Below are 24267 nucleotides of genomic sequence, written 5' to 3' on the forward strand. Positions count from 1 at the left end.
CCAAAATATCTTATAATGATCAATCTTTTATATCAATGTGACTGGGTTAAGGGATACCCAGATCACTGGTAAAACATTTTATTTCTAGGTGTGTCAGGGAGGGTGTTCCCAGAAGAGATTAGCATTTGAATCAGTAGACTGAGTAAAGAAAATGTGCCCTCACCAATGTGAGCAGGCATCATTCAGTCCTTTCAGGGACCACCTGAATTGAACAAAAAGACTGAGGGTGAGTGAATGCTCACACTCTTCTTGAGCTAGTATTTTCACCTCCTGCTCTCAAAGATCAGAGCTCCTAATTCTTGGGCCTTCAGACCCCAAGACTTATACAGCAGCAGCAATCCCCTCCAAAGGCCTTCCGCCTTGAACTTAGACCTTGGGCTTCCCTGGTTTTCTGGCCTTTTGAGCTTGGACTAATTTACGTCACTGGCTTTCCTGTTCTCCAGCTTGCAGATGGCATATGGTAGGACTTCTTAAATGACTATAATCCCATGATAAATCTCCTCTTATGTATCTATTTATTTATATCCTATTGGTTCTGTTTCTCTACAGAACCCTGACAATTATGCACCCTTATATTAACAAGTAAAAGAATATCAATATTTGTTGTAAAGGCTCCACCTCTCCCTCAGGAAATAGCTAACGTTTTCTAACATTTTTTTCAAATTTATTAATCCAACATTTTGAGATAAGACACTTGAAGTGTCATTGATAAGATATGATTTACCAGAAAAAAAAGGTTATAAATATTTAACAATGGCATAACAGACTAAGAATCATATGAAAAACCATTATTCTATATTCCAAAGACCAGAGTGATTGGTGCCCCCTAGCTTTCTTAACCATCTCCTATATCCAACAAAATATGACTTGATAACTAGTTGTACAAATGTCATTGAATTATTACATATTTCCTTTTTTCCAAAGTTTCACATTTTCCTTTAATACAATTTTCCAGTTTCACCAGCATGATCAAAGTAGATCTACAATCTTCTCACTTCATTAGTTATTTATGCTACTCTCCTTCAGCTCTCCTTACACAACATATGCTCCTGTGTACATAAACCATTATATCTCAACAGTGTTTTATTATTTACACTTCTTCCTCTTGGTATAGGGATACAATTCTGAACATTATGCAGTCTCTCAACATAGCAATAGCTTAAGCAATATTGAGATTTGTTTTTTTCTTTTGTAAAAGAAGTCTGGAGATAGGTGATATAGAGATGATGGTTGCACAAAGTCCTCAGGGACCCAAGCTTCTAGCTTTCTCTTCCACCACTCTAGGTGCCTGGCTTCCATCTTCAAGATTGCCTCATGGTACAAAATGATTGTTAATGCTCCAGTTATTACACTTTCAATAAAGGGGAAGAAAACTGAATAGTAAAAAGGGATGCCTTCCCAGCTGAGTCAGTGCCTTTTAGAAGCACACACATAATACTTCTGCTTTCATCTCTTTTTTGCCAGAATTTAATAACACGGCTGGGAAATACAGCCTTTTCTTCCAGGCATCAATGTACCCAGTTAAAACAAACAAAGAAAAAAAATCAGGGTTCTATTATTATAGAGGAAAGGGGAAATGTACTTTAGGGGCATCATGACTCCCTATCTATTTTTGACAGCTTCAGAATCACTACTGATGTTGAGAGAAGTTTTATATCATATCTTTAATATAATACAGCTGGTGTCAAAGGTATCCCCCGTAAGTGCTTTTACTTCCCTGGACATCTGGGGAGTGTGGCCAATTCTAAGCAATACTTTTAACGCAACAGGTATACTAAGGTTACAATTTTGAAGTATCAATGGATAGGATTCTTGGATCTACCTTATCTTATGCATCATATGGGAGAGAAAAGTTAGTATGTTTTATACAGGTTACCTAACACAATGTTGGGATTCATTCTGTGTGTCTCCACCAATTAGCCCAATCAATGGAGTTACACAGTGTGGTCTTTATCTGCCACAAATATTGGATCCATACTTATTCCACAGACATATATGCTTCATTATAATTATCACAACCCCATTTTATACATAATTGGCTGAAAATATACTAGGACCCTGTGCAAAGTGTTTTACTTATTTTATTCAGTCAGGCCTCACAACAACCTTATTATGTTACTTTTACCCAGGTTTAAATCTGGCACATAGTAAACACTCAATAAACATTCTCTACTATCTCTATTAGTACATAAATAAGTACCCATATTATCCTTAATTTAAAAATAAGAAAGAAGAAACAGAAAATTTAGTAACTTGCCCAGAGTCGTATATACTTTTAAGTAGCAGAGCCAGAATTCAAATCCCTACAAGCGAGCTCTAGAGTCCACTCAACTACTAAACTATGCTAATATCAGATAAAACCCAAAAGGTTAATTAATTTGCCTAAGATCACAAAACCAGGAAGAGCAAAGATTCACAGACAGATCTATTTAATGATGAAGCCCTTGTTCTCAACTTCAAATGAATCAAAGAAACATGGTTTGCCTAACCAAGGGATTATTACTCTTCAGGGGCAGAGTTACAAGGGAACATACTACCAAAGTAACAAACATAATCTATGAATTTCAATGGTAAGCAATTTAGGAGGATGAAATACAGTGTACATCTATATTGCCTAGCTAACACTACAGGTAGACCCATCTCTTTTAGCCATAATAGAACAAAAACAAAAGCAGCTCTGGCAAATGTATGTAGTGACTACCAGGTATCAATGTGAGTTTTCTCAGAAGTGAATAATAATTAATATCTAAAAGATCTTGAATAATTAAATGTCATTTTATATCAGCTAGCAAAAAATTAAAGGGTAATAATTTTTTGCTACACCAAACTCAATGGATTTATCTAGAAGCAGCTTTTTTTGTTTGTTTTACTTTGTTTTGTTTTGCTTTTTGAGACAGAGTCTTGCTCTGTCACCCAGGCTGGAATGCAATGGCGTGGTATCGGCTCACTGCCAACCTCCGCCTCCAGGGTTCAAGTGATTCTCCTACCTCACCCTCCTGAGTAGCTGGGATTACAGGTGCATGCCACCACACCCAGCTAATTTTTGTATTTTTAGTAGGGACAGGGTTTCACCATGTTGGCCAGGCTGGTCTCGAACTCCTGACCTCAGGTAATCTACCTGCCTTGGCCACCCAAAGTACTGGGATTACAGGCATGAGCCACCATGCCTGGCCTAGAAGCAGCAATTTTTAAAGATATCAGTAGCGACTTCCAGGGATGTGGTGAGGTCTCTGTCTCACTCCAGCCAGAGCTTGGGGTCCTGTATTCACTGCTCCGTGTCCTCAGTTTCAGGAGCCATAGATGGTCGACTAGATGCAGCCAGGAGGAACATCTCCCACTAAGGGACCAGGACATCAGGAAGACTGGCACACTCCTAGCAGATCTTCAGCGGGAAGGCACGGAAAGAACAGAGGCTGATCTAAAGAAAGAGGAAGCTGGAAGGGGCTACCGCACACTGAGGCTCATTATTGGTCCCCAACGACTCCAGCAGAGGGGGTGAGTTGAACAGGCAAGGAGCAACCCACTCTCACCAGAGGCCTCTGGAATCACAGCAGGAGGAGACCCCTCAACCACCATGGACACTTGAGTTGGCAGGGAAAGCTGCTTCTAGAAGTGGTAAGGATAGAGCCCAGAGGGTTTGGCGTGGGAGCATCTGTAGTGGAGCACAGCCAGGGACACCTAACCCACTAGGCTTGACTTGCTCCCATAGGAGACTTTGGCCCTAGGGGACTAAAGAGTCAAACCTGAACTCATTGCTCCGAATGCCTGCAGGGAGGCCAGCACCCACTAACACCCTGCTACAGCCAATGAACATGCACCCCACCACATTGCCACTGCCACTGCCACTGGCACTGGCACATGCGAACAAGGATAGATCCCGCTGCTATCACCCTATGAAGTGCTTTGGCTGGCACCACCTATCAAAGTGTTGTGACTAGCAGTCTGAGGGCACCTCAGCCACTCCAGCACAACAGTTCACAGAATCCATGTTATACAACAATCAAAGCCCCAAGGTCGTCAAACAGGATAAAAGAAAAAACATCCATTCTTATGACAGCAACTTCAAAGACTGAAGAAACATTAGCCCACAAAGATGAGAAAGAACCAGCACAAGAACTCTAACAACTCAGCCAGGTGTGGTGGCGCACACCTGTAATTCCAGCACTTCAGGAGGCCGAGGTGGGCGGATCACGAGGTCAGGAGATTGAGACCATCCTGGCTAACACAGTGAAACCCAGTCTCTACTAAAACTACAAAAAATTACCCAGGTGTGGTGGCGGGCGCCTGTATTCCCAGCTACTCAGGAGAATGAGGCAGGAGAAAGGGGTGAACCGGGGAGGCGAAGTTTGCAGTGAGCCGAAATCATGCCACTGTACTCGGTTCTGGGCAACAGAGTGAGACTCCGTCAAAAATAATAATAACAATAATAATAACTCCAACAACTCAAAAAACCAGAGTGTCTTCTTTCCTCCCAATGACTATACTAGTTCTCCAGCAAGGGTTCTTAACTGGGCCGACATGGCTGAAACAACAGAAATAAAATTCAGAATATGGATAAGAAAAAAGATCATCAAGATTCAGGAGAACACTAAAAACCAATCTAGGCAAGCTAAGAAGCACAATAAAATGATACAAGAGCTGAAAGACAAAATAGCCAGAATAGGAAAAAAGACAACTGATCTGATAGAGCTGAAAAACCCTCTATAAGAATCTCAAGTATTAACAGCAAAACAGACAAAGCTGAGGAAAAAAAAATCATAGAACTTCAAGACTAGCTTTCTGAAATAAGACAGCCAGATGAAAAAAAAAAAGATGATGATGATGATGATGATGATGAAGAACAAAAAGGAATGGCAAAACCTCCAGGAAATATGGGATTATGTAAAGAGAGCAAATCTACAACTCGTTGGCATCCTTGAAAGAAACGGGGAGAATGGAAGCAACTTGGAAAACATATTTCAGGATATCATCCATGAGAACTTTCTGAACGTATATAGAGGGGCCAACATTCACAGGAAATGCAGAGAATCCCAGCAAAATACTTTACAAGAAGATTATGCCTGAAATATATAATCATCAGATTCCATGAGGCTGAAATGAAAGAAAACATGCTAAAGGCAGCTAGAGAGACAGAACAGGCCACTTACAAAGGGAAGCCCAAAAGACTAACAGCAAACCTCTCAGAAGAAACCTTATAAGTCAGAAGAGATTGGGGGTCTATATTCGATATTCTTGAAGAAATGAAATTTCAACCAAGAACTTAATAACTGGCCAAACTAAGCTTCATAAGTGAAGGAGAAATAACATCCTTTTCAGACAAGCAAATGCTGAAGGAATTCATTACCACCAGCCTTGCCTTACAAGAACCCCTTAGAGCAGCACTAAATATGGAAAGGAAAGACCATTAGCAACCACTACAAAAACACACTGAAGCACACTGACGAAGTGACACTGTAAAGCAACCACACAAACAAGCAGGCATAATAACAGCTAACAACACAATAACAGGATCAAATCCACACATATCAATACTAACCTTGAATGTAAATGGTCTAAATTTCCCAATTTAAAGGCACAGAATGGCAAGCTAAATAAAGAAGCACAACTCAATGGTATGCTGTCTTCAAGAGACACATCTCACATGCAATGACACCCACAGGCTAAAAAATAAAGAGATGGAGAAAAATCTACCAAGAAAATGGAAAGCAGAAAAAAGCAGGGGTTATAATCCTAATTTCAGACAAAACAGATTTTAAGCCAACAAAGATCAAAACAGACAAAAAAGGGCATGACATAATGGTAAAGGGTTTAATTTAACAAGAAGACCTAACTATCCTAAATATATATGCACCCAACACAAGAGTATCCAGATTCATAAATCAAGTTCCTAGGAACCTTCAAAGAGACTGAGACTCCCACACAGTAACAGTGGGAGACTTCAACACCTCACCAACAGTATTAGACAGATCACTGAGGCAGAAAATTAACAAAGATATTTAGGAACTGAACTCAACACTGGGCCAAATAGATCCAAATGGATCTGAAAGACATCTACAGAACTCTACCCCAAAACAAAAGAATATACATTCTTCTCATCTGCACATGGCACATACTCTAAAACTGACCACCCAGTCAGACATAAAACAATTCTCAGCAAATGCAAAAGAGCTGAAATCATACCAACTACTCTCTCGGAACACAGCATAATAAAAATAGAAGTCAGGACTAAGAAAATCACCCACAACTATACAATTACATGGAAATAAAACAACCTACTCCTGAATGACTTTTGGGTAAGGCAGAAATCAAAGAAATTCTTTGAAATTAGTGAGAATGAAAATACAACATACCAGCATCTCTGGGACACAGCTAAAGCAGTGTTATGGGAGAAATATATAGCACTAAACACCCTCATCAAAAAGTTAGAAAGAGCTGGGCACAGTGCCTCATGTCTGTAATCCCAGTACTTTGGGAGGCCAAGGCAAGGCAGATCACTTGAGGCCAGGAGTTCGAGACCAGACTGGCCAACATAGTGAAACCCCACCTCTACCAAAAATACAAAAACTTAGCTGGGTGTGGTGGTGCACGTCAGTAATCCTAGCTACTAATGACACTGAGGCATGAGAATTGCTCAAACCTGGGAGACAGAGACTGCAGTGGGCCAAAATCGTGCCACAGCATTCCAGCCTGGGCAACTGAGCGAGACTGCCCCAAAAAAATAAAAAATAAAAAATAAAAAACATATATTTATATATGTATATATAATGTATGTACCTATATATTAGATCTCAATTTAACAACCTAATATCACAACTAAAAGAACTAGAGATGCAAGAGCAAATCAATCCCAAAGCTAGCAGAAGGCAAAAAATAACCAAAATCAGGGCTGAACTGAAGGAGACTGAAACACAAAAAAAAATCATTCAAAAGATCAATGAAGCCAAGGAGTTTGTTTTTTGAAAAAATTAACAAGATAGACCACTAGCTAGACTAATAAAGAAAAAAAGAGAAGATCCAAATAAACACAACTGCAAACAACAAAGGGGGATATTATTACAGATTGGACAGAAACACAAATAACCAGACTATTATGAACACCTCTATGTACAAAAAACTAGAAAGTCTAGAAAAAAAATGGACAAATTCCTGAACACATACACCCTCCTATGACTGGATCAGGAGGAAACTGAATCCCTGAACAGACCAATAATGAGCTCTGAAATTTAATCAGTAATAAATAGCCTACCAATCAAAAAAAAAAAAAAAAAGCCCTGAACCAGACAGATTCACAGTCTAATTCTACCAGATGTACAAAGAAGAGCTAGTACCATACCTACCAAAACTATTACAAAAAAATTGAGGGGAAAGGAGTCATCCCTAAATGATTCTATGAGGTCAGCATCATGATGATATAAAACTTGGAAGAGATACAACAAAGAAAGAGAACTCCAGCCTGGGCAACATGGTGAAACCCTGTCTCTACAAATAAAATAAAAAATAAAATAAAAAGAAAACTAGCCAGGCATGGTAGCACATGCCTGTAGTCTCAGCTATTCAAGAGGTTGAAGTGGGAGGATCACTTGAGTCTGGGAGGTTAAGGCTGCAGTGAGCCATGTCTGCACACTGTACCCCAGCCTGGGTGACAAAGTGAGATCCTGGCTCAAAAAACAAAGAAAAAAAAGTACCTTTTTTTCCTCAAGGAAAAAAAAGAGAAGAAAACTTCAAGTCAATATCCTTGATGGACACTGATGCAAAACTCCTCAACAAAATACTAGCAAAACAAATCCAGCAGCATATCAGAAAGCTAATTCACCATGATCAAGTAGGGTTTATCCCTGGGATGCAAGGTTGGTTCAACTTATGCAAATCAATAAGTATGATTCATCACACAACTAGAACTAAAGACAAAAAGCACATGATCATCTCAATAGATACAGAAAAGGCTTTCAGTAAAAGTCATCATCCCTTCACGTTAAAAACTCTCAACAAACTAGGTATTGAAGGAATACACATCAAAATAGTAAGAGCTGGCCATGTGCGGTGGCTCACGCCTGTAATCCCAGCACTTTGGGAGGCCAAGGCAGGAGGATCACGAGGTCAGGAGATTGAGACCATACTGACTAACACAGTGAAACCCCGCCTCTACTAAAAATACAAAAAAATTAGCCGAGCGTGGTGGTGGGCACCTGTAGTCCCAGCTACTCGGGAGGCTGAGGCAGGAGAATGGCGTGAACCCAGGAGGCGGAGCTTGCAGTGAGCCCAGATCGCGCCACTGCACTCCAGCCTGGGTGACAGAGCAAGATTCCATCTCAAAAAAAAAAAAAAAGAAATAGTAAGAGCCACCTATGACAAACCCACAGCCAACATCATACTGAATGGGCAAAAGCTGGAAGCACTCTCCTTGAAAACTGGCACAAGACAAAGATGCCCTCTCTCACCAATTACTATTCAACATAGTATTGGAAGTCTTTTCAAGAGCAATCAGGCAAGAGAAAAAAAAAATAAAGGGCCTAAGTCAAACTATCACTGTTTGGAGATGACATGATTCTATACCAAATAAACCCCAATGTCTCAGCCCAAAAGCCCTTTAAGCTAATAAACAATTTGAGCAAAGTTTCACGACACAAATTAAATGTACAAAAATCACTAGCATTCCTATACAGCAACAACGGGCAAGCCAAGAGCCAAATTAGGAAAACAATCCCATTCACAACTGCCACAAAAAGAATAAAATACCTAGGAATACTGCTAACCACAGAGGTGAAAGATCTTTACAATGAGAATTACAAAACACTGCTCAAAGAAATCAGAGATGACACAAATGAATGGGAAAACACTCCACGCTCGTGGATAGGAAAAACCAATGTCGTTAAAATTAAAATTGCCATACTGCCCAGAGCAATTTACAAATTCAATGCTATTCCTATCAAACTACCAACAACATTTTACAGAACTAGGCAAACTATTTTAAAATTCATATGAAACCAAAAAAGAGCCCAAATAGCCAAGGTAATCCTAAGCAAAAAGAACAATGCAGGAGGCATCACGCTACCCAACTTCAAACTAGATTATAGGACTATAGTAACCAAAACAGCATGGTACTGGCAAACAAACAAAACAACAACAAAAACACAGACACACAGACCAATGGAACAGAACAGACAGCCCAGAAATAAGACTGCATACCTACAACCATCTGATCTTCAACAAAACCTACAAAAACAAGCAATGGAGAAAGGATTTCCTATTCAATAAAATTATGCTGGGATAACTGGCTAGCCATATGCAGAAGATTGAAACTGGACACATTCTTATACTATATACAAAAATCAACTCAAGACAGATTAAAGACTTAAAACCCAAAACTATGAAAAAGTCTGGAATACAACCTAGGCAATACTATTCTGAAAATATGACCTGGGAAAGATTTCACAACAAAGACACCAAAAGCAAATGCAACAAAAGTAAAAACTGACAAATGGGATCTAACTAAACTAAAGAGGTTCTCCACAGCAAAAGAAACTATCAACAGAGAAAACAACCTACAGAATGAGAGAAAATTTTGCAACTGTAAAGGTCCATGCATCTGACAAAGGTCTAATTTCCAATACCTATAAGGAACTTAAGCAAATTCACAAGAAAAAAATGAACACGTTAAAAAGTGGGTAAAGGATGTGATCACTTTTCAAAAGAAGACATATATACAGCCAACAAGCATATGAAAAAAAGCCCAACATTGATCAATACTCAACATCACTAATCATTAAAGAAATGCAAATCAAAACCACAATGACATACCATCTCACACCAATCAGAACAGCTATTACTAAAAAGTAAAAAAATATCAGATGCTGGCAATGTTGCAGAGAAAAGTGAATGCTTATACACTGTTGGTGGGAGTGTAAAATTAGTTCAACCATTGCGGAAAGCAGTGTGGCCATTTCTCAAAGAGCTAAAAATCGAACTACCATTCGATCCAGGAATCCCATTACTGGGTATATAACCAAAAGAATATAAATCATTCTATCATAAAGACACATGCATGCACATGTTCACTGAAGCACTATTCACAATAGCAAAGACATGAAATAAACCTAAATGCCTATCAAGGGTAGACTGGATAAAGAAAATGTGGTACATATACACCACAGAACACTATGCAGTCATAAAAAAGAATGAGATCATGTACTTTGCAGTAACATGAGGCCATTATCCTTAGCAAACTACAGAAAACCAAATGTTTTCTGTTTCATGTTCTCACTTATAAGTGGGAGCTAAATGATGAGAACACATAAACACAATGAAAGGAACAATAGACACTGGAGCCTACCAGAGGGTGGAGAGTGGAAGCAGGGAGAGGAACAGAAAACATAACTATTGGGTACTAGGCTTAGTACCTGGGTGATGAAATAATCTGTACGTCAAACCCCCCATAAGTTTACCTACATAACAAACCTCTACAGGTACCTCCGAATCTAAACTAATAGTTTAAAAATAATAAAAGGTAATGAAATCAAATTTTGTGGCCATTTGTCAGAATTAATGCATTTGTAGTTTTCTCACCTAAAATTACAACCCTGACCCTCATCTCTTCAGAGGTACCCAAATTATGGCTAAACATTTCTTCAGAGTTTTTTAAGAGTCACAACGTACAATTCTATTGCCCTGGGCACACAACACATAAATCACAATGCTAATTAACTGGCTCATCTTCAAATATTCCCCTAAGATTTTCAAGTTCCTCTTTTAAGAATGGCATAGACATATAATAATCAGATATGGTACACTTCATACCTGGTACAGGAACTGAAACATTGTAAGCACTAAATAATAAAGAATGAAGCTCATGTCACCAAATGAGTCAATCATAAGCATAAGAGGCATTAATTTAAATCTTTCATGAGTACTTCATATCTTTTCTTAAAAAATTTTTAAACGCCCTTTTTTAATGTCATATTTAATGAGACATTCCCAATTACTTCCCACCAACTTGTATCTGCATTCTACTCACAGTTTCCAATGCTTTTAAGCTACCTGAATGAATCTAAAAGAATAAGTAGTAAACTTACACCATATTTTACTGTATCGCAACAGATAGAATATAAGACCAACTTTTTTTATTGGTAAAAAGTTCCTATACTAAGAGTCATGGGGTTTTTGTTGTTGTTACATCAAATTCTGGGGAGAGAGGGGGAGAGAGAGAGTGGCGGGGGGAGACAGAGAGAGAGAGAGAGAGAGAGAGAGAGAGAGCGTGCGTGAGAGCAAATGTGAGAGCATGCACGCAAGAGCACCATAAAACAGGCAATGATCTTCAGTGGGGCATAAAAGTACCAAAAAGATTCAGTTCTTATAAATCATTACAGTTGTATCAACTTTAACACATCAGTTGACTGGTAACTAATATTAGATGAAAAGCAGCCAAAGCAGGCTTTACTTACAGCTATGTATGAAAGAATAACACAAACGTTGTTACTAAAATTAATTTAAACAACATTTAAAAATGAAATTTTACATATAACAGCATTTGAACTCACTGTGAAATGTGTGAGACATATCACTGGCTAAGGATGTTCTCAATTTTAGAAGTATTAAGAGACTTCTACCTTCACCCATGCAGCAGGAATAGGATCCAAAACTACACTCCAAATGTAAACACTAGAAAATCGGACAAACAACGTATCTGACATTGGACAATCGATGATCTGACATTGAAAATCAGCTCAAAACTGATTTCTGAAATAAGGGAAACAAACAAACAAAAAGGTGAGCCCTGTAATTGCCTGGGATTTCTTTCTGAAAGCACTTTTGTGACTGTAGTATGCAGGAGGTGAAACCCTAACAGAATCTAGTGCCATTGCTGAGTTGAAAAACACAAGAGGTCATAATACAGAAAGGCCGATGCAACAAGAATTTTGGGGAAAAGTTCCTGAAGTGAGAGAGTTACAGAAAAACCTAATTTTAAAAAAAAAAAAAAAAGATCTCCTTAAATTACCTGAATATCAATACTAATCTACATGTGCATAGGGTGAAAACTAATGATATAGAGCAAAAACAATTTCCAGGAAGAGAAAAATCACCACATAGTTAGTGCTAAGTAATTTCCAGAGCTCACAAAGGGCCAGGAATCATTTAAGTTCTCACAAGCAAGACAGAGTCCTCAATGAATCCTTGGGACATTCAACAGACAGCCACTCAATAGAGGTCCATCTTAGTAATGAGGGTAAGAATGCACACGAGTAAATGTTACTCTAGACTGTCCTAGAAAACCTTAAAAATATTAGCACAAAAAATAAAAGATGAAAAAAGAAGTTAAAGATTTGCTGCCACTGAGCATGCCTCTAAAGACCTTGGTTGCAAAACTTCCCCTCCAGGTGACCAAGCCTCCTGAGACGACATACTCATGCATACCCCTCAAAATAGCAGCCACCACAGCCAACATCAGCACCAGAAAGGAGCCCAGGACACTGCAAGGCTGCCTTCACTGCCATGCTCAAGAGTAAGGTAAGGGAGGTAAAAACAGATGCAGGAGGTCAGGCATGGTGGCTCATGCCTGTAATCCCAGCACTTTGGAAGGCGAGACGGGTGGATCACCTGAGGTCAGGAGTTCAAGATTTGCTGACTGACATGGTGAAACCCCATCTCTACTAAAAATACAAAATATTAGGAGAGTGTGGTGGTACGCATCTGTAATCCCAGCTCCTCCAGAGGCTGAGGTAGGAGAATCGCTTGAACCCAGGACGCAGAGGTTGCAGTGAACCGAAATCGTGCCACCGTATTCCAGCCTGGGCAACAAGAGTGAAACTCTGTGCCAAAAAATAAAATAAAATAAAATAAAAATAGATGCAGGAGTAAAAATAAGAACCCCAAAAAAGGAGAGTTGGTATGTAAAGGGGATAGACAGATAAGGTAATCAAAATGAAGGGAAACAGACGATTAGGATCAATGTGCTTTGAAGGTGTGGGTTATGTCATATGAGAGGAAAATTGAGAAAAAAGAGGTGAATAAATACCTCAGACATCATATTGGTCGGTGAGACTACCAGGATAACAAAGCTGATGTTATTTTAAAATATAATCCACATGAAGCTAGAAGTCTAAAGGCATATGGCAAGATTCTAGAATCTGCTAAAATCAATAAAACCAATATACTTGGTCCTATAGATGATAAAATCCAATGTCTTATGATATTGGAGATGATGATAAAGATCTTGATGATACCTAAATTAAATTAAATGTTTTACATCCAAGTTTCCTTTTGGATTGCTAACCCTGAAGTTATATGGCTTCATTATCACACAGAAAGTTAACCAGCCTTCTATGTATCTAAACAATTTTATTTTGACATCCCTTTCCTAAATGAATACATGAACTCCTGGATGCTCAAATACTCTTGAAAGCAGTTCTTTTGCCTTCCTGATGTTTTCCTCATTCATTAAAGTTTGATACATACTAACAAATAACCTTAAGAATTAAATTTTTATACAACCCAAGAACAACTAATTTCAAACTCCTGTTCTCTTCATCATCACTCCCTTTAAAACAAAGAAGTAACACTCTGAGTTGGTAAACTTGAAGATTAATGAGAAAATGTTTATGGTGTAAAGAATACTGGAATGAGAATAATAATATCTGGGCCGGGCGCGGGGGCTCATGCCTGTAATCCCAGCACTTTGGGAGGCTGAGGCAGGCGGATCACGAAGTCAGGAGATCGAGATCATCCTGGCTAACACAGTAAAACCCCGCCTCCACTAAAAATACAAAAAATTAGCCGGGTGTGGTGGTGGGCGCCTGTAGTCCCAGCTACCAGGAGGCTGAGGCAGGAGAATGGCATGAACCTGGGAGGCGGAGCTTGCAGTGAGCCGAGATGGTGCCACTGCACTCCAGCCTGGGCAACAGAGCGAGATTCCGTCTCAAAAACAAAAAAAAAAAATGAGAGAGAGAGAATAACAATATCTGTCTAACAGACAAGAAAACCAGGGCACCAAAAGGAAAAGTCGGGAGAGGGACAGAATCACAAAGCTAGCAGTGTCAAACAGGAATTTCAACCAAGCAATCTGATTCCAGATGCAAGGAGGTCTTCCATAGCAAGGAGGTTTTCTATAGCAAGTATCTTCCCATGCACAGATCAGACAACGGAAACAAAAGGATCTCCCCATCAATGGACTAAAGTTAGACTAAGAAACTAAAAATCTTTGCCAACTCAAGATTGCTACTAATTAATGGTGACTTTTGAAAGTCACTCTAATGATGTGCCTTCTCATGCATAACATCCAAAAGAGTTATCTAAATGATCTCTAAAGACCTCTGCAGCTTGAAATAATTTAGTAGTATGAATTTTATTTTTTTTAAAAAAGAAGATTCCTCCAAAATTCTTTCTCACCATCCATAACACATTGCCTGCCATGTGTTTGGCACTGTAGTGGGTGCCAAAGATACAATAAGCAAGACAAGTAAATCCCAATTTCAGCATATCTTAGAATGTACTAGGAAAGCAAAAATGAAACCAAAAAATTGTGTGTTTTTTAACACATAAGACCACTTTGTGCCATGCACAATTAAATTTCTTATGTTTCTAAATATGCAGAGCCTGCACTCAACACAGGGCTTTTGATCTTGTCAGAAACACACTTGTCCAAATATCACCACAGCTATGTACCTCACCAAATTCAGGGCATCACTCAACTACCACCTTCTTAGTGAAACCTTCCCTGACCATTCTATATGAAAATGGCATCCTCCCAACTCCAACATTCCTTATTACCATCCCTAATGTACCTACTTTTCTCTAGAACACTTATCAACATCTAATATACTTAAAGAAAAGTATAAATATTGTGAGTGTATAAAAGAAGCCATTAATTTCATTTATACTAATGTATATGTTTTTATCCATACTCATACATGTCTTTATGTAACAATTTAAAATATCAATTATAAATGCTAACTTCACGTTTACAGTATTAATTCAAGCATTTTGTTTTTCTATAATTCTCTTCTTATAAATTATTTAAACATATAAAGCATTTAAAATAGAATGATATCACTATATAAGATTCATACTTTTATACTACAAGAGTCAACATCTAACAACATGATTTATTCTCTATTTTATAAACTATCTCACCTTAAAAAATGAGGACAAAAATGAGATATATTATTCTACCTGGATTTCAAATTATCATACTCATTAAACTGGAACAGGCTTATTTTTCTCAAAAATAAAAAGTAAAAAAGAGAAAGAAATCTAAAATCATCCTCTAAGGTTTATAGTCTTATATCTGTGCTCACAGTTTCTGAAGATTTTCATAGCTGAATATACAATTTCTGGAGATCTCATAGGTAAGTATCCCCCAAAACAAAAAAATTGTTTGAAACTTGATACGTCAGAATTCAAAGGACTATGTGGTCTGAAAAATAAAACTTTTCTTTTGAAAGAATAATGGTAACTTTTAACTAAGCAATGTTAACCTTTTTTAATATCATCACTTAAAATGTTACTAAACAGAACCATAGACACAGTTTTCAAACTGAATTACATATAATTTGAAACTCCAATAACTATACTAAAATGATCTTGTGGAGGATAAAAAAAATAAAGGTGCTATAACATTTCTAATAAAATGAGTTTGTTATGAGCAAACTATGTATAGAATCGAACATTTTGATTAGTCCATTAATGTTTCCTGATAAAAACAGCAAGTTATTGAAATAAATTAAGAAAATAGGTAGTAATAATTTAAAATTCCCTACTATCCTGTGAAAACTAGGACTGACTAGACATAACCAGGACTCCCAAAGGACATGTCTTCTCTCCTCTCATTAAGAAAACGAGAAGCCATAATAAGCAAAAAAGAGTGCCAAAATAAATCTTTAGATTAAAAATGTAGTTCAACCTAATATTTATTAAGAACTAAATCCAAATTAAGTTTTTAAGTATACAAAAAAGCTTAAGAACTTCAGTTCTTCTCCATTTAATAATGTAGACACACCTCCCTCAAAGTACCTCCAAAACAAAATTAAAATTATTATTAAATATATTTCTGCTACTACACATTTGTAAATGTTATTGTTTATTTTAAAACTATACTCTGAGTGTTACAGGTAAATACTGTTAAATGTTAAAGGTAGGCTGGGCATGGTGGTTCATGCCTGTAATTTCAGCACTTTGGGAGGCCAAGGCAGCCAGATTGCTTGAGCCCAGGAGTTTGAGACCAGCTGGGCAACATGGCAAAACCTGGCCTCTACAAAAACTACAAAAATTAGCCAGGCGTAGTGGCACGCTCCTGTAGCCCCAGCTATTTGGGAGGCTGAAGTGGAAGGATCACTTGAGCCCAGAGGGTGGAGGTTGGAGTGAGCCAAGATCATGCCACTGCACCCCAGCCTCAGTGAAAGAGGAGGACCCTGTCTCAAAAAAATATATATTAAAAAACAAAAAATAAATAATAAACATTAAAGGTAAATGTTGAGCATTAAAGTGAACTCTGGTTAACTATATTTCTTTAGAAAGAAAATGAAGAATTCTTTAATGACACATTTTACATTTACAGGACAACAGACCATCAACTAGTAACTCTATTTATAGATACAGATATTATGTTTTAAAAAAAATTATCCAGAAACATTTTTAAGCAGCTTTATTATTTTTAAACAGTAGCACATGATCACGGTAAAACAATCACAGAAGTACATAAAAAATAGAGCAAAAATCAGTGTTAGAATTATTCATTGTTATTTCTCCACCATATCTTGTGACATTTTATAGAAATATAAAGTAACCTTACATTAAAGAAATCATTCCATACATCCTATTCAATAACTGTTTAATTCAACATTAGGTAAATTAGAATATCTTTCTGTGTCAGCCAATATATATCTCATTATTTTTAAGGGCTTTTCTGTATTACATTCTATGTATTACCATAACCAACTTAAGTATTTTCTGTATTAATAAACAGTTTGTTTCCACTTTTTTAATGAATTATCTCTAATACGATGGGATATGCTCCACTTCCTCACTAAAATGTTCCATACCCTAAATCATTTTCTACAAAACAGACATTCATGTATTCAAATATTTTTAAGTGCCTATTACATGCTATTCACTGTTCCAGACAACCTAAATTCCCTAAGTGTAGAAAATGAGTCTAATTTATCATTGTTGTATTTCCAGTACTTAGTGGGGTGTCTGATACATAGTAGATCTTCATTAGGTGTTGAATGAATGGATGGCCATCCTTGTTCATTCATCTTTCTTCGCTTCTGCAATTATCTCCTTTTTTAAGTTTTCATTTTTTATGTGGAATCATAACCTCAGAAGATCATTTTATTATGTGCAAGGCACCACCTCTACTAAACGTTTTACAAAAATGAAACCACCAGCCTGGCACAGTAGTTCATGCCTACAATCCCAGAACTTTGGGAGGCCAAAGCAGGTGGATCACTTGAGGAGAGGAGTTTGAGACAGGCCCATGGCAAAACACTATCTCTACAAAAAAATACAAAAATTAGCCAGGCATGGTGGTGCACATCTGTAATCCCAGCTACTTGGGTGGTGGAGGCATGAGATGCACTTGAACCCAGGAGGCAGAGATTGCAGTGAGCCGAGATCAAGCCACTACACTCCAGCCTGGGCAAGAGAGTGAGACTCTGTCTCATAAACAAATAAATAAGAAAAATAAAATAAATAAAAATGAAGCCACAGTCCCTGTTCTTAAGAGGCTTACAGAATCATCACATTCATAGGCCAAAGGCTTTGAGAAAGAAGTTTTATTTTTAGGACCAGGATACCCTACAGAGTAATGAGTCTTTACCACTCACAGTTCAAGCTCACTATGGGGAGCCAAGTAGATTAATACAGAGGAAAAAAATACTACTACAGTATTACCTTTTAGAAGCTCTGCTTAGCTGTGTTTTTTAAAGTTCATCTTGAGCTTCAAAACATCATTCAAAGAAAATATGAATCTAAAATATATGTTTTCCTTTGGTCTAACTCAGTGGAAATTAAGAGTAGGAACACTCTCATGCTAGTATTCCAGTGTTAAACTTCAAAAGGTCCAGCTTACACACATAGAAAAACCCTAAATGTCCAATTAAACTGCAAAGGTATGACTAAATTCATAGAAGATTTATTCTGCTTTTCCAGGAAAACTACTCTGAAAGAGGAGAAAAAGAGATCACTGAAACATACCAAACTGCTTTTATTTCAAAGTTTGAGCCTTTAAAATCACCACAAAGCAGATCTGCTGTGAAACCTCTAAGGATGCTAACTCTGTTTTCTTTCATTGGCAACACACAGGTACCACAGGGATTAAATTAGAATCACAAAGCTGGAAAGAACCTTGACACCCATATGTAGTTCCTCCTTATGCCTTTTACGTCATTTGCACTTAAGCCAGTTTACATACATAAGAAATGTATCCACAACAAAAAATTACCCAGTGCAAGGTGGGAGTGGGCGATAGGAGATAAGGTCAGAGTTAAGGTGGCAGTTTGGGAGAAGGAAAGTAAGTCACCTAAAGATAAGGTCCATGGAGATGACTGTCTAAATAAATGTCATGATCTAATTTCCATGTTGATATGATCACCCCAAAATTCATCCTTGAAGGTTAAATGCTATGCTTGAATGGAATATGCATATGTTGATTATGGCCATGTATTCTGCCTCCTAACTGTTCAGGATAACAAACAAAAATCTTGGCAAGAAAGGATGTTGATTTGCATCAGAGCTTAGATATCTCTTCAGCTTCAAAAAGCATATGGTACCAGGTTGTGCATCTTTATAAACATGCCCTATTACTGTTATTAGACTGTAAATTCTTTAAAACAATAGTTTCATGATATTGTAACTCTTTATATCCCCACAATACTTACAATATACAAGGTATTCAATAAATATTCACTGATAACACTGAAAATTCAGATATTTATCTAGCTTATTTAAGTAAAAATATTTAAAGTAACAAATTTATGTTAAAATATATAGAAAAATATATTACCACACAAAACAGATACTTGCATACCAATGTTCAAGGCAGAATTATTCACAATAGCCAAAAGGTAGAAACAATGTAAATGTCCACTGACAGATAAATGGATAAGCAAAATGTGGTATATACATGTAATGGAGTATTAATCAGCATGAAATAGAACTGAAATTCTGATACATGCTACAATATGGATGAACCTTGAAGACATTATGCTAAATGCAATGAGCCAGTCCTAGGACATACTTTGTGTGGTTCCACTCATATGACATACTTAGAATAGTCAAAATCACAGAGAAAGTGAATAGTGATTCACACAGAATAGTGATTAAAGGGGAGATAGTGAGTAACAGGGAATTATTGTGTAATGGGCACAGAGTTTCACTTCGGGATGATGAAAGCATTCTGGAGATGGATAGTGATGATGGTTGCATAACAATGAACTGTATACTTAAAAATGATTAAATGTCAAATTTTGTTATGTATATTTTACCACAATAAAGGGGGGATGTATATTACTATGATATTATTTTAATAATCATTTGCCAAATACTTTGTATATTAAATGTAAAATTATAGACTTCTAGTAGTTAACATTAAATTATTAATAAAATAGTTACAAAAATAATTACCCAGTTTTATATTTAAGTATCTGGTTTCCTGAAAAAACAAACATAATACCAAAAAAACTTGAAAAATAAAGTTATTTTAATTTCAGCAATACCTTTAATCCATTTACTCTAACTCTGCAAACCGTTTGCCTATAACAAAAACACTTAAAAGATGGCTATAATCAACATATCCATATGTCTTTAACATTTACACATAAATTAATCTCCATTTTCTCAGAAGAAGCTTGTCCACACTTACTGATTTTCAACTAAGTTTTTATTTTATTTTCTTTTATCCTTTTCTTCAGGGTTAAGGACTACGCATGCAAAGGCTATTCTAGGTGCAACATTTTCAGGGTCAAATAAAGAGCTGTAATATGTCAAATAAAATTATAAACTGAGATTTCTTTTTCTTTTTTGCTTTTTTTATAAGAGACAAGGTCTTGCTATGTTGCCTAATAGAGTACCATGCTGTGGTTATTCACAAGCGTAACGATAGCACACAACATCCTCAAATTCCTAGGCTCAAGTGATCCTCCCACCTCAGCCTCCAGAGTAGTTGCGACTACAGGCACACATGACCACAGCCAGCTAAACTGAGATTACTTAAAAGTGATTAGCAAACAATATGCTAAATTATCTCATAAACTTTAGTCAAAACAAAATAAATTAAAATTTATAATTATCTGAATATATACAAAAGCTGACTCACCTGCTACAAAATACAAAGGCAATGATATTTTGCTGCTGCTTATAAAAGTGATTCACATTTAAACAAATATAATTGAAATTCATAGGTCTATCACATCCTTAAAAAGACAAACTCACTAGGTTCATCACTTTGTAACCCTTTGTAATACAATGTACCACACATACATTGATTCCTATACTGTGATTATGTCAAAGATACTATATTGATTTGACACACAGTTAAACTCAACAATAACATTCATTTAATTCATAACTCATTTAACATGATTTGTTTATGAGTCCTGACTTTAATTTTGTAACTAAACTTTAATATTGGTTTATTAGTTCTTTGGTAATTACTAAACTGGGAAATTTTCAGTAGATTTATTTTCCAATATCTAGCCACAAAACATTATATAGTGAAATCTTATTAAAATCTAAAGTTACCTAAGATTTAAAAAAAAAAAAAAAGAAAGAAAGAAAGAAAGAAAGAAAAAGGTATGTTCAAGTGCCTCACTTCCTAAATTACTGCTCTACGAATACCCCTTCTAGAGGTGCTATTTCAAGTAAATAAATCCTTTGGATGCATAATTTCCCTATTATCTCAATGAATTACAGAAACTGTAATGCAGTAAGCTACTGTAGAGTCCCCATAAAAACACTCTAGAGACTTACTTTCCCTTAGTATATTTCTCCTACTATTTAATTCTTAAAAAGACATTGTCATTTTCATGTCCAAAAGATCTACACAGCAAAACTCACAAATTCATACAAGTTTTCAGCAATTTGACATAAGGATTCAAGAAAAACTTCCTAGACTACCCTAGGAACTGAATTTCAACCACTTCTTCATAAAGTGTGTATTACTGATTTTATGTTAGAGAAAAATGAGGTTTGGAAAGACAAAATAATTTGATTCCACAACCAAGTAACCACTGAATTCGAACACTGAAATCCAAATATTACTTATGCCAAAGGAAGGAGGAAAACACAAAGTTGCATGCCAAAGAGGTACCAGGCACACAACACATTTTTGCATACATTTCCTCATTTAATTCTCACCATTAATTTGTAAGGTAGGTATTATCTACATTTTGAAGAGGAGAAAACTGAGGTAAAGAAGTGATTTGACTTGACTAAGTTTTGTATACCTACTCAGTGTCAAGACAAGACAGAAACTATTGATACATTGATACATTCTGTCCTCAAACCACTACTAGCTGTGATCCAAGTGTCAATAATGATAGATAAGATGGACTTTCTATAGCTCAGATAAGACCCTCAAAAGAGAAAATTAAATGGCCATAGCAGGAACAAGGGTTTAGTCATACATACGTACATTGCTACCAAAGGGTTTGTTAACAGCCATGAAGTTTTCCTCATTTATTAGGCAGAAATCTGTTCTAGAGAAACACTGCGCAACAGACCTTGGTAGACTGCCTGATAAAGACAACTGGGACAACCCTGCCTTGAGAGTCCTGTCAGCAGCACAGATGGGACAGGAGGCCAGCCTTACAAACATTCTTTCCTAGTAAAATGCCACAGACCCTAAGCCAGTTTCAGCCAGCTTACAGAGACTACAAACGAAGTATCTTTGTGCTCTATAGTTCACCTGTTGACATAAAGAGCTGAATTCTGCCTCATTTTAATGCTAAAATTGTGCCCTGAAGCAAAGATGGGATGTATGTTACTTATATGTTAACTCACTGTGCAAGCACTAGACTTCCCCATATATATTCACAGATCCCATGGTCGTTTTGTTAACAAAAGGAGAGAAGTTTGACTGATTTTTTATTTTGTTTTTGTTTTTGATTTTGTTTTTATATTCTACAGAGAAGGGAACACTTTCACTGCTCTAATTTTAGTAAGATTTCCAACTCCTTGAGAAAATCGTATCTATGTTGGTAATTCCCAGTAGGGTCACTGTCATGAATCTGTCTGGCAGTTGTTTTTAAGGCCCTGTTTTACACGACTGCCATTTCCTACCTTAACCACTCAAAGAATGACTTTCCAATGCTTAAAGGTCTTTAGAGGAAAGCTCCCAGGCAGCTACGTATGTGAGAAAAGCCTCCATTTCCCACAATTAGCTCCCTTTTAGGATATTTCCTCTAGAGCAGGGACTAAAACATCTATAAATGCCAACTAATGCACAGTATATCAAGGCTAGTTAATAAATGCCAAATGATAAACAATACCAAACTTAACATGCAAATAGATGTCAACCCAATATCAGTCCACTAGGAAAATACTGTGAATGCTTTTTGTCAATAGAATAGCTTTGCAGACACCCTCTTGAACCAGATGCAAGTGATTAAAACACCACTTTAAGTACCCAAGAATGAAAATTAAAGTTTAAAGAAGCTGAAACACTTCTCCCCATGCCACCCAATGTCCACACATTCCACTAATTTAAGCTCATGATTCTGCTCCCCACTAGCCTAGCTCTAAAGGAAAGAAAGAATAGTAAGAAAAGGATGGTCTTGAAATGGGAAAGAAACATCACAATTTCTTTTTCTTTTTTCTTTTTTTTTTGAGACGGAGTCTCACTCTGTCGCCCAGGCTGGAATGCAGTGGCGTGATCTTGGCTCACTGCAACCTCCGCCTCACAGGTTCAAGCAACTGCCTCAGCCTCCTGAGTAGCTGGGATTACAGGTACCCGCCACCCAGCCCAGCTAATTTTTGTATTTTTAGTAGAGACAAGGTTTCACCATCTTGGCCAGGCTGGTCTTGAACTCCTGACCTCGTGATCCACTCGCCTCAGCCTCCCAAAGTCCTGGGATTACAGGCATGAGCCACCGCGGCCGACAAAAACATCACAATTTCTAACAAAAATCAATCCTGTTACTTTCATATCTCCTTTAGAATGTTCAGCAACTTGTCATACAAAGTAAAGTCATGCACTGCATAATGATGTTTTTAGTGAAAAACGAACTGCATATATGAGTATTCCCATAAGATTATAAATACCCCCCAGCCAGGCACAAAGGCTTGTGCCTATAATTCCAGCACTTTGGGAGGCCAAGGCAAGGGATCTCTTGAGACTAGGAGTTCAAGACCAGCCTGGACAATATGGTGAAATCCCATCTCTACTAAAAATACAAAACTTAGCTGGGCATGGTGGTGCACACCTGTAATCTCAGCTACTACCTGGGAGGCTGAGGCATGAGAATTGCTTGAACCAGGAGGCGGAGGTTGCCGTGAGCTGAGATTGCGCCACCGCACTGCAGCCTGGGCAACAGAGCAAGACTGTCTACAAAAATAAAGATTATAAATACCATAAATGTACTGTACCTTTTCTATGTTTAGATATGTTTAGGTACACAAATACCACTGTGTTAGAATTGCCTACAATATTCAGTACAGTAACATGCTGTACAGGTTTGTAGCCTAGAAGCAATAGGCTATACCATATACCCTAGGTGTGTAGTAGGCTGTAACATCCACGAAGACACGAAGGAAAGAAAGATGTAAGGGAACCCCATAAAACATCCAGAAAAAAATTACAAAATGGCAGCAATAAGTCCTTGTTTGTCAATCGTAACACTGAGTGTAAGTGGACTAAACTCTCTCCAATCACAAGACTCGGGATAGCTGAATGGATAAAAAAAAAAAAAAAAGAAGACCCATTAATCTGTTGCTTACAAGAAATACACTTCACCTATAAAGACACACACAGATTGAAAATAAAGAAATGCAAAAGACATTCCATGCCAATGGAAACCAAAACAGAGTAGGAGAAGCTATATTTCTATCAGACAAAATAGATTTCAAGACAAAAACTGTAAGAAGAGACAAAGAAGGTCACTATGTAATAATAAAGAGGTCAATTCAGCAAGAGGATATAAAAATTGTAAGTATTTTAATATATATGCACCCAACAGTAGAGCACCCAGATATATAAAGCAAATATTATTAGAGCTAAAGAGAGAAAGACTCCAATACAATAATAGCTGGAGACTTCAACACCCCACTTTCAGCACTGAA

General features: G+C 37.2%; 2 protein-coding genes and 1 pseudogene across 9 annotated transcripts in view; 1 reads left to right on the top strand and 2 right to left on the bottom strand.

The window, feature by feature from the left end:
• The window catches only part of LOC105473712 (fucosyltransferase 8), a 276824-nt gene that overhangs the window by 198852 nt on the left and 53705 nt on the right, over positions 1-24267 (bottom strand). The gene's annotated exons all lie outside the window — the stretch shown is intronic.
• LOC139364269 (uncharacterized) overlaps positions 10232-24267 on the bottom strand; it is a 133095-nt gene continuing 119059 nt past the window's right edge. The window contains exon 3 of the mRNA XM_071100002.1: positions 10232-12803. The gene's annotated coding sequence lies outside the window, so the exon portion shown is untranslated. The remainder of the gene's footprint in view (positions 12804-24267) is intronic.
• LOC139363998 (eukaryotic translation initiation factor 1A, X-chromosomal-like) lies at positions 12809-13221 on the top strand (annotated as a pseudogene).

Source organism: Macaca nemestrina, chromosome 7 (assembly GCF_043159975.1).
Source record: "Macaca nemestrina isolate mMacNem1 chromosome 7, mMacNem.hap1, whole genome shotgun sequence".
NCBI lineage: Eukaryota > Metazoa > Chordata > Mammalia > Primates > Cercopithecidae > Macaca > Macaca nemestrina.